The sequence below is a fragment of the Rhinopithecus roxellana genome, chromosome 10, assembly GCF_007565055.1.
Source record: "Rhinopithecus roxellana isolate Shanxi Qingling chromosome 10, ASM756505v1, whole genome shotgun sequence".
NCBI lineage: Eukaryota > Metazoa > Chordata > Mammalia > Primates > Cercopithecidae > Rhinopithecus > Rhinopithecus roxellana.
In genome coordinates, this window is record NC_044558.1 from 110217787 (window position 1) to 110235444 (window position 17658).

Sequence of the window (17658 nt, forward strand, 5' to 3'; positions counted from 1 at the left end):
AATCTGCAATTAGATACTTCATAGCACAATGAACATTACAGTGACAAAGGAAATATCCACAGATGAAAACTAGAAAGAAGCTTTCTTAGAAACTTCTTGGTGATGTGTGAATTCATCTCACAGAGTTACACTTCTGTTTCGTGGAACAGTCCATTAACACTGTCTTTGAGGAATCTAAGAAGGGCTTCTTTGGATCACATTGAGGCCTACGCTGATAAAGGAAATTTCATCCCTTCAAAACGTGAAAGAAGCTTTCTGGGAAACTTCTTTCTGATCTATGGGTTCATCTCACAGAGTTACAACCTCTGCCTCAAGAAGCAGTTTGCTAACACTCTTTTCGTGGAATCTTCAAACTTATATTTGGGAGCCTATAGGGGCCCATGGTGATAAAGGAAATATCCTCACATAATAAGTAAAGAGAAGCTTTCTGAGAAACTGCATTGCCATGTGTGAATGCAACTCACAGAGTTACACGTTCCTCTTCAGTGATCTGTTTGTTAGCACAGTTTTCTGGAAATCTGCAATTAGATACTTCATAGCGCAATGCACATTACAGTGACAAAGGAAATATCCACAGATGAAATCTAGAAAGAAGCTTTCTTAGAAACTTCTTGGTGATGTGTGAATTCATCTCACAGAGTTACACTTATGTTTCGTGGAGCAGTCCATTAACACTGTCTTTGGTGAAACTGAGAAGGGCTTCTTTGGATCACATTGAGGCCTACGCTGATAAAGGAAATTTCATCCGTTAAAAACGTGAAAGAAGCTTTCTGAGAAACTTCTTTCTGATCTGTGAGTTCATCTCACAGAGTTACAACCTCTGCCTCAAGAAGCAGTTTGCTAACACTCTTTTCGTGGAATCTGCAAAGTGATATTTGGGAGGCTATTGGGGACCACGGTGATAAAGGAATGTCCTCACATAATAACTAAAGAGAAGCTTTCTGAGAAACTGCATTGCCATGTGTGAATGCAACTCACAGAGTTACACGTTTCTCTTCAGTGATCAGTTTGTTAGCACAGTTTTCTGGAGATCTGCAATTAGATACTTCATAGCGCAATGAACTTTACAGTGACAAAGGAAATATCCACAGATGAAAACTAGAAAGAAGCTTTCTTAGAAACTTCTTGGTGATGTGTGAATTCATCTCACAGAGTTACACTTATGTTTCGTGGAGCAGTCCATGAACACTGTCTTTGAGGAATCTTAGAAGGGCTTCTTTGGATCACATTGAGGCCTACGCTGATAAAGGAAATTTCTTCCATTCAAAACGTGAAAGAAGCTTTCTGAGAAACTTCTTTCTGATCTGTGAGTTCATCTCACAGAGTTACAACCTCTGCTTCAAGAAGCAGTTTGCTAACACTCTTTTCGTGGAATCTGCAAACTGATATTTGCGAGCCTATGGGGGCCCATGGTGATAAAGGAAATATCCTCACATAATAAGTAAGGAGAAGCTTTCTGAGAAACTCCATTGCCATGTGTGAATGCAACTCACAGAGTTACACGTTCCTCTTCAGTGATCAGTTTGTTAGCACAGTTTTCTGGAAATCTGCAATTAGATACTTCATAGCGCAATGAACATTACAGTGACAAAGGAAATATCCACAGATGAAAACTAGAAAGAAGCTTTCTTAGAAACTTCTTGGTGATGTGTGAATTCATCTCAGAGAGTTATGCTTATGTTTCGTGGAGCAGTCCTTTAACACTGTCTTTGAGGAATCTGAGAAGGGTTTCTTTGGATCACATTGAGGCCTAGGCTGATAAAGGAAATTTCATCCGTTCAAAACGTGAAAGAAGCTTTCTGAGAAACTTCTTTCTGATCTGTGAGTTCATCTCACAGAGTTACAACCTCTGCCTCAAGAAGAAGTTTGCTAACACTCTTTTCGTGGAATCTGCAAAGTGATATTTGGGAGCCTATTGGGGGACACGGTGAATAAGGAAATGTCCTCACATAATAACTAAAGAGAAGCTTTCTGTGAAACTGCATTGCCATGTGTGAATGCAACTCACAGAGTTACACCTATCTCTTCAGTGATCAGTTTGTTAGCACAGTTTTCTGGAGATCTGCAATTAGATACTTCATAGCGCAATGAACATTACAGTGAAAAAAGAAATATCCACAGATGACAACTAGAAAGAAGCTTTCTTAGAAACACCTTGGTGATGTTTGAATTCATCTCACAGAGTTACACTTCTCTTTCGTGGAGCCGTCCATTAACACTGTCTTTGAGGAATCTGAGAAGGGCTTCCTTGGATCACATTGAGGCCTACGCTGATAAAGGAAATTTCATCCGTTCAAAACGTGAAAGAAGCTTTCTGGGAAACTTCTTTCTGATCTATGGGTTCATCTCACAGAGTTACAAACTCTGCCTCAAGAAGCAGTTTGCTAACACTCTTTTCGTGGAATCTGTAAACTGATATTTGGGAGCCTATAGGGGCCCATGGTGATAAAGGAAATATCCTCACATAATAACTAAAGAGAAGCTTTCTGAGAAACTGCATTGCCATGTGTGAATGCAACTCACAGTGTTACACGTTTCTCTTCAGTGATCAGTTTGTTAGCACAGTTTTCTGGAAATCTTCAATTAGATACTTCATAGCGCAATGAACATTACAGTGACAAAGGAAATATCCACAGATGACAACTGGAAAGAAGCTTTCTTAGAAACTTCTTGGTGATGTGTGAATTCATCTCACAGAGTTACATTTATATTTCGTGGAGCAGTCCATTAACACTCTCTTTGAGGAATCTGAGAAGGGCTTCTTGGGATCACATTGAGGCCTGCGCTGATAAAGGAAATTTCATCCGTTCAAAACGTGAAAGAAGCTTTCTGAGAAACTTCTTTCTGATCTGTGAGTTCATCTCACAGAGTTACAACCTCTGCCTCCAGAAGCAGTTTGCTAACACTCTTTTCGTGGAATGTGCAAGGTGATCTAGGGAGCCTATTTGGGGACATGGTGATAAAGGAAATGTCCTCACATAATAACTAAAGAGAAGCTTTCTGAGAAACTGCATTGCCAGCTCAGTTTTCTGGAAATCTGCAATTAGATACTTCATAGCACAATGAACATTACAGTGACAAAGGAAATATCCACAGATGAAAACTAGAAAGAAACTTTCTTAGAAACTTCTTGGTGATGTGTGAATTCATTTCACAGAGTTACACTTAGGTTTCGTGGAGCAGTCCATTTACACTGTCTTTGGGGAAACTGAGAAGGGCTTCTTTGGATCACATTGAGGCCTACGCTGATAAAGGAAATTTCATCCGTTAAAAACGTGAAAGAAGCTTTCTGAGAGACTTCTTTCTGATCTGTGAGTTCATCTCACAGAGTTACAACCTCTGCCTCAGGAAGCAGTTTGCTAACACTCTTTTCGTGGAATCTGCAAAGAGATATTTGGGTGCCTATTGGGGCCCACGGTGATAAAGGAATATCCTCACATAATAACTAAAGAGAAGCTTTCTGAGAAACTGCATTGCCATGTGTTAATGCAACTCACAGAGTTACACGTTTCTCTTCAGTGATCAGTTTGTTAGCACAGTTTTCTGGAAATCTGCAATTAGATACTTCATAGCGCAATGAACATTACAGTGACAAAGGAAATATCCACAGATGAAAACTAGAAAGAAGCTTTCTTAGAAACTTCTTGGTGATGTGTGAATTCATCTCACAGAGTTACACTTATGTTTCGTGGAGCAGTCCATTAACACTGTCTTTGGAGAAACTGAGAAGGGCTTCTTTGGATCACATTGAGGCCTACGCTGATAAAGGAAATTTTATCCGTTCAAAACGTGAAAGAAGCTTTCTGAGAAACTTCTTTCTGATCTGTGGGTTCATCTCACAGAGTTACAACCTCTGCCTCAAGAAGCAGTTTGCTAACACTCTTTTCGTGGAATCTGCAAAGTGATATTTGGGAGCCTATTGGGGCCCATGGTGATAAAGGAAATATCCTCACATAATAACTAAAGAGAAGCTTTCTGAGAAACTGCATTGCCATGTGTGAATGCAACTCACAGAGTTACACGTTTGTCTTCAGTGATCAGTTTGTTAGCACAGTTTTCTGGAGATCTGCAATTAGATACTTCATAGCGCAATGAACATTACACTGACAAAGGAAATATCCACAGATGAAAACTAGAAAGAAGCTTTCTTAGAAACTTCTTGGTGATGTGTGAATTCATCTCACCGAGTTACACTTATGTTTCGTGGAGCAGTATATTAACACTGTCTTTGAGGAATCTGAGAAAGGCTTCTTTGGATCTCATTGAGGCCTACGCTGATAAAGGAAATTTCATCCGTTCAAAACGTGAAAGAAGCTTTCTGAGAAACTTCTTTCTGCTCTGTGAGTTCATCTCACAGAGTTACAACCTCTGCCTCAAGAAGAACTTTGCTAACACTCTTGTCGTGGAATCTGCCAAGTGATATTTGGGAGCCTATGGGGGCCCATGGTGATAAAGCAAATATCCTCACATAATAACTAAAGAGAAGCTTTCTGAGAAACTGCATTTTCAGCACAGTTTTCTGGAAATCTGCAATTAGATACTTCATAGCGCAATGAATATTACAGTGACAAAGGAAATATCCTCAGATGAAAACTAGAAAGAAGCTTTCTTAGAAACTTCTTGGTGATGTATGAATTCATCACACAGAGTTACACTTATGATTCGTGGAGCAGTCCATTAACACTGTCTTTGAGGAATCTGAGAAGGGCTTCTTTGGATCACATTGAGGCCTACGCTGATAAAGGAAATTTCATCCGTTCAAAACGTGAAAGAAGCTTTCTGAGAAACTTCTTTCTGATCTGTGAGTTCATCTCACAGAGTTACAACCTCTGCCTCAAGAAGCAGTTTGCTAACACTCTTCTCGTGGAATCTGCAAAGTGATATTTGGGTGCCTATTGGGGCCCATGGTGATAAAGGAAATTTCCTCACATAATAACTAAAGAGAAGCTTTCTGAGAAACTGCATTTTCAGCACAGTTTTCTGGAAATCAGCAATTAGATACTTCATAGCGCAATGAACATTACAGTGACAAAGGAAATATCCACAAATGAAAACCTGAAAGAAGCTTTCTTAGAAAATTCTTGTTGATGTATGAATTCATCTCACAGAGTTACACTTATGTTTCGTGGAGCAGTCCATTAACACTATCTTTGAGGAATCTGAGAAGGGCTTCTTTGGATCACATTGAGGCCTACGCTGATAAAGGAAATTTTATCCGTTCAAAACGTGAAAGAAGCTTTCTGGGAAACTTCTTTCTGATCTGTGAGTTCATCTCACAGTGTTCCAACCTCTGCCTCAAGAAGAAGTTTGCTAACACTCTTTTCGTGGAATCTGCAAAGTGATATTTGGGTGCCTATTGGGGCCCAGGGTGATAAAGGAAATATCCTCACATAATAACTAAAGAGAAGTTTTCTGAGAAACTGCATTGCCAGCACAGATTTCTGGAGATCTGCAATTAGATACTTCATAGCGCAATGAACATTACAGTGACAAAGGAAATATCCACAGATGAAAACTAGAAAGAAGCTTTCTTAGAGACTTCTTGGTGATGTGTGAATTCATCTCACAGAGTTACACGAATGTTTCGTGGAGCAGTCCATTAACAGTGTCTTTGAGGAATCTGAGAAGGGCTTCTTTGGATCACATTGAGGTCTACGCTGATAACGGAAATTTCTTCCGTTCAAAACGTGAAAGAAGCTTTCTGAGAAACTTCTTTCTGATCTGTGAGTTCATCTCACAGAGTTACAACTTCTGCCTCAAGAAACAGTTTGCTAACACTCTTCTCGTGGAATCTGCATAGTGATATTTGGGAGCCTATAGGGGCCCATGGTGATAAAGGAAATATCCTCACATAATAACTAAAGAGAAGCTTTCTGAGAAACTGCATTGCCATGTGTGAATGCAACTCACAGAGTTACACGTTTCTATTCAGTGATCAGTTTGTTAGCACAGTTTTCTGGAAATCTGCAATTAGATACTTCATAGCGCAATGAACATTACAGTGACAAAGGAAATATCCACAGATGAAAACTAGAAAGAAGCTTTCTTAGAAACTTCTTGGTGATGTGTGAATTCTTCTCACAGAGTTACACTTATTTTGCGTGAAGCAGTCCATTAACACTGTCTTTGGGGAAACTGAGAAGGGCTTCTTTGGATCACATTGAGGCCTACGATGATAAAGGAAATTTCATCCGTTCAAAACGTGAAAGAAGCTTTCTGAGAAACTTCTTTCTGATCTGTGAGTTCATCTCACAGAGTTACAACCTCTGCCTCAAGAAGCAGGTTGCTAACATTCTTCTCGTGGAATCTGCAACGTGATATTTGGGAGCCTATAGGGGCCCAAGATGATAAAGGAAGTATCCTCACATAATAACTAAAGAAAAGCTTTCTGAGAAACTGCATTGCCATGTGTGAATGCAACTCACAGAGTTACACGTTTCTCTTCAGTGATCAGTTTTTTAGCACAGTTTTCTGGAGATCTGCAATTAGATACTTCATAGCGCAATGAACATTACAGTGACAAAGGAAATATCCACAGATGAAAACTAGAAAGAAGCTTTCTTAGAAACTTCTTGGTGATGTGTGAATTCATCTCACAGAGTTACACTTATGTTTCGTGGAGCAGTCCATTAACACTGTCTTTGGGGAAACTGAGAAGGGCTTCTTTGGATCACATTGAGGCCTACGCTGATAAAGGAAATTTCATCCGTTCAAAAGGTGAAAGAAGCTTTCTGAGAAACTTCTTTCTGATCTGTGAGTTCATCACACAGAGTTACAACCTCTGCCTCAAGAAGCAGTTTGGTAACATTCTTCTCGTGGAATCTGAAAAGTGATACTTGGGAGCCTATTGGGGCCCATGGTGATAAAGGAAATATCCTCACATAATCACTAAAGAGAAGCTTTCTGAGAAACTGCATTGCCATCTGCGAATGCAACTCACCGAGTTACACGTTTCTCTTCAGTGATCAGTTTGTTAGCACAGTTTTCAGGAGATCTGCAATTAGATACTTCCTAGCGCAATGAACATTACAGTGACAAAGAAAATATACACAGATGAAAACTAGAAAGAAGCTTTCTTAGAAACTTCTTGGTGATGTGTGAATTCATCTCACAGATTTACACTTATGTTTCGTGGAGCAGTCCTTTAACACTGTCATTAAGGAATCTGAGAAGGGCTTCTTTGGATCACATTGAGGTCTACGCTGATAAAGGAAATTTCTACCGTTCAAAACGTGAAAGAAGCTTTCTGAGAAACTTCTTTCTGATCTGTGAGTTCATCTCACAGAGTTACAACCTCTGCCTCAAGAAGCAGTTTTCTAACACTCTTTTCGTGGAATCTGCAAAGTGATATTTGGGAGCCTATTGGGGCCCATGGTGATAACGGAAATATCCTCACATAATAAATAAAGAGAAGCTTTCTGAGAAACTGCATTGCCAGCACAGTTTTCTGGAAATCTGCAATTAGATACTTCATAGTGCAATGAACATTACAGTGACAAAGGAAATATCCACAGATGAAAACTAGAAAGAAGCTTTCTTAGAAACTTCTTGGTGATGTGTGAATTCATCTCACAGAGTTACACTTATGTTTCGTGGAGCAGTCCATTAACACTGTCTTTGTGGTATCTGAGAAGGGCGTCTTTGGATCACATTGAGGCCTACGCTGATAAAGCAAATTTCATCCGTTCAAAACGTGATAGAAGCTTTCTGAGAAACTTCTTTCTGATCTGTGAGTTCATCTCACAGAGTTACAACCTCTGCCTCAGACGAAGTTTGCTAACACTCTTCTCGTGGAATCTGCAAAGTGATATTTGGGAGCCTATAGGGGCCCATGGTGATAAAGGAAATATCCTCACATAATAACTAAAGAGAAGCTTTCTGAAAAACTGCATTGCCATGTGTGAATGCAACTCACAGAGTTACACGTTTCTCTTCAGTGAACAGTTTGTTAGCACCGTTTTCTGGAGATCTGCAATTAGATACTTCATAGCGCAATGAACATTACAGTGACAAAGGAAATATCCACAGATGAAAACTAGAAAGAAGCTTTCTTAGAAACTTCTTGGTGATGTGTGAATTCCTCTCACAGAGTTACACTTACGTTTCGTGGAGCAGTCCATTAACACTGTCTTTGGGGAATCTGAGAAGGGCTTCTTTGGATCACATTGAGGCCTACGCTGATAAAGGAAATTTCATCCTTTCAAAACGTGAAAGAAGCTTCCTGAGAAACTTTTTTCTGATCTTTGAGTTCATCTCACAGAGTTACAACCTCTGCCTCAAGAAGCAGTTTGCTAACACTCTTCTCGTGGAATCTGCAAAGTGATATATGGGAGCCTATTGGGGCCCATGGTGATAAAGGAAATATCCTCACATAGTAACTAAAGAGAAGCTTTCTGAGAAACTGCATTGCCATGTGTTAATGCAACTCACAGAGTTACACGTTTCTCTTCTGTGATCAGTTTGTTAGCACAGTTTTCTGGACATCTGCACTTAGATACTTCATAGCGCAATGAACATTACAGTGACAAAGGAAATATCCACAGATGAAAACTAGAAAGAAGCTTTCTTAGAAACTTCTTGGTGATGTGTGAATTCATCTCACATAGTTACAGTTATGTTTCGTGGAGCAGTCCATTAACACTGTCTTTGGGGAAACTGAGAAGGGCTTCTTTGGATCACATTGAGGCCTACGCTGATAAAGGAAATTTCATCCGTTCAAAACGTGAAAGAAGCTTTCTGAGAAACTTCCTTCTGATCTGTGAGTTCATCTCACAGAGTTACAACCTCTGCCTCAAGAAGCAGTTTGCTAACACTCTTCTCATGGAATCTGCAAAATGATATTTGGGAGAGTATTGGGGCCCATGGTGATAAAGGAAATATCCTCACATAATAACTAGAGAGAAGCTTTCTGAGAAACTGCATTGCCAGCACAGTTTTCTGGAAATCTGCAATTTGATACTTCATAGCGCAATGATCATTACAGTGACAAAGGAAATATCCACAGTTGAAAACTAGAAAGAAGCTTTCGTAGAAACTTCTTGGTGATGTGTGAATTCATCTCACAGAGATACACTTATGTTTCGTGGAGCAGTCCATTAACACTGTCGTTGGGGAAACTGAGAAGGTCTTCTTTGGATCACATTGAGGCCTACGCTGATAAAGGAAAATTCTTCCGTTCAAAACGTGAAAGAAGCTTTCTGAGAAACTGCTTTCTGATCTGTGAGTTCATCTCACAGAGTTACAACCTCTGCCTCAAGAAGCAGTTTGCTAACACTCTTTTCGTGGAATCTGCAAAGTGATATTTGGGAGCCTATTGGAGCCCATGGTGATAAAGGAAATATCCTCACATAATAACTAAAGAGAAGCTTTCTGAGAAATTTCATTGCCAGCACAGTTTTCTGGAAATCTGCAATTACATACTTCTTAGCGCAATGATCATTACAGTGACAAAGGAATTATCCACAGATGAAAACTAGAAAGAAGCTTTCTTAGAAACTTCTTGGTGATGTGTGAATTCATCTCACAGAGATACACTTATGTTTCATGGAGCAGTCCATTAACACTGTCGTTGGGGAAACTGAGAAGGGCTTCTTTGGATCACATTGAGGCCTACGCTGATACAGGAAATTTCATCCGTTCAAAACGTGAAAGAAGCTTTCTGAGAAACTTCCTTCTGATCTGTGAGTTCATCTCACAGAGTTACAACCTCTGCCTCAAGAAGCAGTTTGCTAACACTTTTAACGTGGAATCTGCAAAGTGATATTTGGGAGCCTACTGGGGCCCATGGTGATAAAGGAAATATCCTCACATAATAAATAAAGAGAAGCTTTCTGAGAAACTGCATTGCCATGTGTGAATGCAACTCACAGAGTTACACGTTTCTCTTCAGTGATCAGTTTGTTAACACAGTTTTCTGGAGATCTGCAATTAGATACTTCATAGCGCAATGAACATTACAGTGACAAAGGAAATCTCCACAGATGAAAACTAGAAAGAAGCTTTCTTAGAAACTTCTTGGTGATGTGTGAATTCATCTCACAGAGTTACCCTTATGTTTCGTGGAGCAGTCCATTAACACTGTCTTTGAGGAATCTGAGAAGGGCTTCTTTGGATCACATTGTGGCCTACGCTGATAAAGGAAATTTCTTCCGTTCAAAACGTGAAAGAAGCTTTCTGAGAAACTTCTTTCTCATCTGTGAGTTCATCTCACAGAGTTACAACTTCTGCCTCAAGAAGAAGTTTGCTAACACTCTTTTCGTGGAATCTGCAAAGTGATATTTGGAAGCCTAAGGGGCCCACGGTGATAAAGGAAATATCCTCACATAATAACTAAAGAGAAGCTTTATGAGAAACTGCATTGCCGTGTGTGAATGCAACTCACAGAGTTACACGTTTCTCTTCAGTGATCAGTTTGTTAGCCCAGTTTTCTGGAGATCTGCAATTAGATACTTCATAGCGCAATGAACATTACAGTGACAAAGGAAATATCCAAAGATGAAAGCTAGAAAGAAGCTTTCTTAGAAACTTCTTGGTGATGTGTGAATTCATCTCACAGAGTTACACTTATGTTTCGTGGAGTAGTCTATTAACACTGTCTTTGGGGAAACTGAGAAGTGCTCCTTTGGATCTCATTGAGGCCTACGCTGATAAAGGAAATTTCATCCGTTCAAAACGTGATAGAAGCTTTCTGAGAAACTTCTTTCTGATCTGTGTGTGATCTCACAGAGTTACAACCTCTGCCTCAAGAAGCAGTTTGCTAACACTCTTTTCGTGGAATCTGCAAAGTGATATTTGGGAGCCTTCAGGGGCCCATGGTGATAAAGGAAATATCCTCACATAATAACTAAAGAGAAGCTGTCTGAGAAACTGCATTGCCATGTGTGAATGAAACTCACAGAGTTACACGTTTCTCTTCAGTGTTCAGTTTGTGAGCACAGTTTTCTGGAGATCTGCAATTAGATACTTCATAGCGCAATGAACATTACAGTGACAAAGAAAATATCCACAGATGAAAACTAGAAAGAAGGTTTCTTAGAAACTTCTTGGTAATGTGTGAATTCATCTCACAGAGTTACACTTATGTTTTGTGGAGAAGTCCATTAACACTGTCTTTGAGGAATCTGAGAAGGGCTTCTTTGGATCACATTGAGGACTACGCTGATAAGGGAATTTCATCCGTTCAAAACGTGAAAGAAGCTTTCTGAGAAAATTCTTTCTGATCTGTGAGTTCATCTCACAGAGTTACAACCTCTGCCTCAAGAAGAAGTTTGCTAACCCTCTTCTCGTGGAATCTGCAAAGTGATATTTGGGAGCCTATAGGGGCCCATGGTGATAAAGGAAATATCCTCACATAATAACTAAAGAGAAGCTTTCTGAGAAACTGCATTGCCATGTGTGAATGCAACTCACAGAGTTACACGTTTCTCTTCAGTGATCAGTTTGTGAGCACAGTTTTCTGGAGATCTGCAATTAGATACTTCATAGCGCAATGAACATTACAGAGACAAAGAAAATATCCACAGATGAAATCTAGAAAGAAGGTTTCTTAGAAACTTCTTGGTGATGTGTGAATTCATCTCACAGAGTTACACTTATGTTTTGTGGAGCAGTCCATTAACACTGTCTTTGAGGAATCTGAGAAGGGCTTCTTTGGATCACATTGAGGCCTACGCTGATAAGGGAATTTCATCCGTTGAAAACGTGAAAGAAGCTTTCTGGGAAAATTCTTTCTGAACTGTGAGTTCATCTCACAGAGTTACAACCTCTGCCTCAAGAAGAAGGTTGCTAACCCTCTTCTCGTGGAATCTGCAAAGTGATATTTGGGAGCCTATAGGGGCCCATGGTGATAAAGGAAATATCCTCACATAATAACTAAAGAGAAGCTTTCTGAGAAACTGCATTGCCATGTGTGAATGCAACTCACAGAGTTACACGTTTCTCTTCAGTGATCAGTTTGTGAGCACAGTTTTCTGGAGATCTGCAATTAGATACTTCATAGCGCAATGAACATTACAGAGACAAAGAAAATATCCACAGATGAAATCTAGAAAGAAGGTTTCTTAGAAACTTCTTGGTGATGTGTGAATTCATCTCACAGAGTTACACTTATGTTTTGTGGAGCAGTCCATTAACACTGTCTTTGAGGAATCTGAGAAGGGCTTCTTTGATCACATTGAGGCCTACGCTGATAAGGGAATTTCATCCGTTGAAAACGTGAAAGAAGCTTTCTGGGAAAATTCTTTCTGAACTGTGAGTTCATCTCACAGAGTTACAACCTCTGCCTCAAGAAGAAGGTTGCTAACCCTCTTCTCGTGGAATCTGCAAAGTGATATTTGGGAGCCTATAGGGGCCCATGGTGATAAAGGAAATATCCTCACATAATAACTAAAGAGAAGCTTTCTGAGAAACTGCATTGCCATGTGTGAATGCAACTCACAGAGTTACACGTTTCTCTTCAGTGATCAGTTTGTTAGCACAGTTTTCTGGAGATCTGCAAGGAGATACTTCATCGCGCAATGAACATTACAGTGACAAAGGAAATATCCACAGATGAAAACTAGAAAGAAGCTTTGTTAGAAACTTCTTGGTGATGTGTGAATTCATCTCACAGAGTTACACTTATGTTTCGTGGAGCAGTCCATTAACACTGTCTTTGGGGAAACTGAGAAGGGCTTCTTTGGATCACATTGAGGCCTACGCTGAAAAAGGAAATTTCATCCATTCAAAACGTGAAAGAAGCTTTCTGAGAGACTTCTTTCTGATCTGTGAGTTCATCTCATAGAGTTACAACCTCTGTCTCAAGAAGAAGCTTGCTAACCCTCTTCTCGTGGAATCTGCAAAGTGATATTTGGAAGCCTAAGGGGCCCACGGTGATAAAGGAAATATCCTCACATAATAACTAAAGAGAAGCTTTATGAGAAACTGCATTGCCGTGTGTGAATGCAACTCACAGAGTTACACGTTTCTCTTCAGTGATCAGTTTGTTAGCCCAGTTTTCTGGAGATCTGCAATTAGATTCTTCATAGCGCAATGAACATTACAGTGACAAAGGAAATATCCAAAGATGAAAACTAGAAAGAAGCTTTCTTAGAAACTTCTTGGTGATGTGTGAATTCATCTCACAGAGTTACACTTATGTTTCGTGGAGCAGTCCATTAACACTGTCTTTGGGGAAACTAAGAAGGGCTTCTTTGGATCACATTGAGGCCCACGCTGATAAAGGAAATTTCATCCATTCAAAACGTGAAAGAAGCATTCTGAGAAACTTCTTTCTGATCTGTGAGTTCATCTCACAGAGTTACAACCTCTGCCTCAAGAAGCATTTTGCTAACACTCTTTTCCTGGAATCTGCAAAGTGATATTTGGGAGACTATAGGGGCCCATGGTGATAAAGGAAATATCCTCACATAATAACTAAAGAGAAGCTTTCTGAGAAACTGCATTGCCAGCACAGTTTTCTGGAAATCTGCAATTAGATTCTTCGTAGCGCAATGAACATTACAGTGACAAAGGAAATATCCTCAGATGAACATAAGAAAGAAGCTTTCTTAGAAACTTCTTGGTGATGTGTGAATTCATCTCACAGAATTACACTTATGTTTCGTGGAGCAGTGCATTAACACTGTCTTTAGAGAAACTGAGAAGGGCTTCTTTGGATCACATTGAGGCCTACGCTGATAAAGGAAATTTCATCCGTTCAAAACGTGAAAGAAGCTTTCTGAGAAACTTCTTTCTGATCTGTGAGTTCATCTCAAAGAGTTACAACCTCTGCCTCAAGAAGAAGTTTGCTAACACTCTTCTCGTGGAATCTGCAAAGTGATATTTGGGAGCCTATTTTGGCTCATGGGGATAAAGGAAATATCCTCACATAATAACTAAAGAGAAGCTTTCTGAGAAACTGCATTGCCATGTGTGAATGCAACTCACAGAGTTACACGTTTCTCTTCAGTGATCAGTTTGTTAGCACAGTTTTCTGGAAATCTGCAATTAGATACTTCATAGCGCAATGAACATTACAGTGACAAAGGAAATATCCACCGATGAAAACTAGAAAGAAGTTTTCTTAGAAACTTCTTTGTGATGTGTGAATTCATCTCACAGAGTTACACTTATGTTTCGTGGAGCCGTCCATTAACACTGTCTTTGGGGAAACTGAGAACGGCTTTTTGAATCACATTGAGGCCTACGCTGATAAAGGAAATTTCATCCGTTCAAAACGTGAAAGAAGCTTTCTGAGAAACTTCTTTCTGATCTGTGAGTTCATCTCACAGAGTTACAACCTCTGCCTCAAGAAGCAGTTTGCTAACACTCTTCTCGTGGAATCTGCAAAGTGATATTTAGGAGCCTATAGGGGCCCATGGTGATAAAGGAAATATCCTCACATAATAACTAAAGAGAAGCTTTCTGAGAAACTGCATTGCCATGTGTGAATGCAACTCACAGAGTTACACGTTTCTCTTCAGTGATCAGTATGTTAGCACAGTTTTCTGGAGATCTGCAATTAGATACTTCATAGCGCAAGGAACATTACAGTGACAAAGGAAATATCCACAGATGAAAACTAGAAAGAAGCTTTCTTAGAAACTTCTTTGTGATGTGTGAATTCATCTCACAGAGTTGCACTTATGTTTCGTCGAGGAGTCCAATTACACTGTCTTTGAGGAATCTGAGAAGGGCTTCTTTGGATCACATTGAGGCCTACGCTGATAAAGGAAATTTCATCCGTTCAAAACGTGAAAGAAGCTTTCTGAGAACCTTCTTTCTGATCTGTCAGTTCATCTCACAGGGTTACAACCTCTGCCTCAAGAAGAAGTTTGCTTACACTCTTCTCGTGGAATCTGCAAAGTGATATTTGGGAGCCTACAGGGGCCCATGGTGATAAAGGAAATATCCTCACATAATAACTAAAGAGAAGCTTTCTGAGAAACTGCATTGCCATGTGTGAATGCAACTCACAGAGTTACACGTTTCTCTTCAGTGATCAGTTTGTGAGCACAGTTTTCTGGAGATCTGCAATTAGATACTTCATAGCGCAATGAAGATTACAGTGACAAAGAAAATATCCACAGATGAAAACTAGAAAGAAGGTTTCTTAGAAACTTCTTGGTGATGTGTGAATTCATCTCACAGAGTTACACTTATGTTTTGTGGAGCAGTCCATTAACACTGTCTTTGAGGAATCTGAGAAGGGCTTCTTTGGATCACATTGAGGCCTACGCTGATAAGGGAATTTCATCCGTTGAAAACGTGAAAGAAGCTTTCTGAGAAAATTCTTTCTGAACTGTGAGTTCATCTCACAGAGTTACAACCTCTGCCTCAAGAAGAAGGTTGCTAACCCTCTTCTCGTGGAATCTGCAAAGTGATATTTGGGAGCCTATAGGGGCCCATGGTGATAAAGGAAATATCCTCACATAATAACTAAAGAGAAGCTTTCTGAGAAACCGCATTGCCATGTGTGAATGCAACTCACAGAGTTACACGTTTCTCTTCAGTGATCAGTTTGTTAGCACAGTTTTCTGGAGATCTGCAATTACATACTTCATAGCGCAATGAACATTACAGTGATAAAGGAAATATCCACAGATGAAAACTAGAAAGAAGCTTTCTTAGAAACTTCTTGGTGATGCGTGAATTCATCTCACAGAGTTACACTTATGTTTCGTGGAGCAGTCAATTAACACTGTCTTTGGGGAAACTGAGAAGGTCTTCTTTGGATCACATTGAGGCCTACGCTGATTAAGGAAATTTCTTCCGTTCAAAACGTGAAAGAAGCTTTCTGAGAAACTTCTTTCTGATCTGTGAGTTCATCTCACAGAGTTACAACCTCTGCCTTAAGAAGCAGTTTGCTAACACTCTTTTCGTGGAATCTGCAAAGTGATATTTGGGAGCCTATTGGTGACCAAGGTGATAAAGGAAATATCCTCACATAATAACTAAAGAGAAGCTTTCTGAGAAACTGCATTGCCATGTGTGAAAGCAACTCATAGAGTTACACGTTTCTCTTCAGTGATCAGTTTGTTAGCACAGTTTTCTGGAGATCTGCAATTAGATACTTCATAGCGCAATGAACATTACAGTGGCAAAGGAAATATCCACAGATGAAAACTAGAAAGAAGCTTTCTTAGAAACTTCTTGGTAATGTGTGAATTCATCTCACAAAGTTACACTTATGTTTTGTGGAGCAGTCCGTTAACACTGTCTTTGAGGAGTCTGAGAAGGGCTTCTTTGGATCACATTGAGGCCTACGCTGATAAAGGAAATTTTATCCGTTCAAAACGTGAAAGAAACTTTCTGAGAAACTTCTTTCTGATATGTGAGTTCATCTCACAGAGTTACAACCTCTGCCTCAAGAAGAAGTTTGCTAACACTCTTTTCGTGGAATCTGCAAAATGATATTTGGGAGCCTTTAGGGGCCCATGGTGATAAAGGAAATATCCTCACATAATAACTAAAGAGAATCTATCTGAGAAACTGCATTGCCTTGTGTGAATGCAACTCACAGAGTTACACGTTTCTCTTCAGTGATCAGTTTGTTAGCCCAGTTTTCTGGAGATCTGCAATTAGATACTTCCTAGCGCAATGAACATTACAGTGACAAAGGAAATATCCACGGATGAAAACTAGAAAGAAGCTTTCTTAGAAACTTCTTGGTGATGTGTGAATTCATCTCACAGAGTTACACTTATGTTAAGTGGAGCAGTCCATTAACACTGTCTTTGGGGAAACTGAGAAGGGCTTCTTTGGATCACATTGAGGCCTACGCTGATAAAGGAAATTTCATCTGTTCAAAACGTGAAAGAAGCTTTCTGAGAAACTTCTTTCTGATCTGTGAGTACATCTCACACAGTTACAAACTCTGCCTCCAGAAGCAGTTTGCTAACACTCTTTTCGTGGAATCTGCAAAGTGATATTTGGGAGCCTATTGGGGCCCATGGTGATAAAGGAAATATCCTCACATAATAACTAAAGAGAAGCTTTCTGAGAAACTGCATTGCCATCACAGTGTTTTGGAAATCTGCAATTAGATACTTCATAGCGCAATGAACTTTACAATGACAAAGGACATATCCACAGATGAAAACTAGAAAGAAGCTTTCGTAGAAACTTCTTGGTGCTGTGTGAATTCATCTCACACAGTTACACTTATGTTTCGTGGAGCAGTCCATTAACACTGTCTTTGGGGAAACTGAGAAGGGCTTCTTTGGATCACATTGAGGCCTACGCTGATAAAGGAAATTTCATCCATTCAAAACGTGAAAGAAGCTTTCTGAGAAACTTCTTTCTGATCTGTGAGTTCATCTCACAGAGTTACGACCTCTGCCTCAAGAAGCAGTTTGCTAACACTCTTTTCGTGGAATCTGCAAAGTGATATTTGGGAGCCTATTGGGGCCCATGGTGATAAAGGAAATATCCTCACATAATATCTAAAGAGAAGGTTTCTGAGAAACTGCATTGCCAGCACAGTGTTCTGGAAATTTGCAATTAGATACTTCATAGCGCAATGAACATTCCAGTGACAAAGGAAATATCCACAGATGAAAACTAGAAAGAATGTTTCTTAGAAACTTCTTGGTGATGTGTGAATTCATCTCACAGAGTTACACTTATGTTTTGTGGAGCACCCCATTAACACTGTCTTTGAGGAATCTAGGAAGGGCT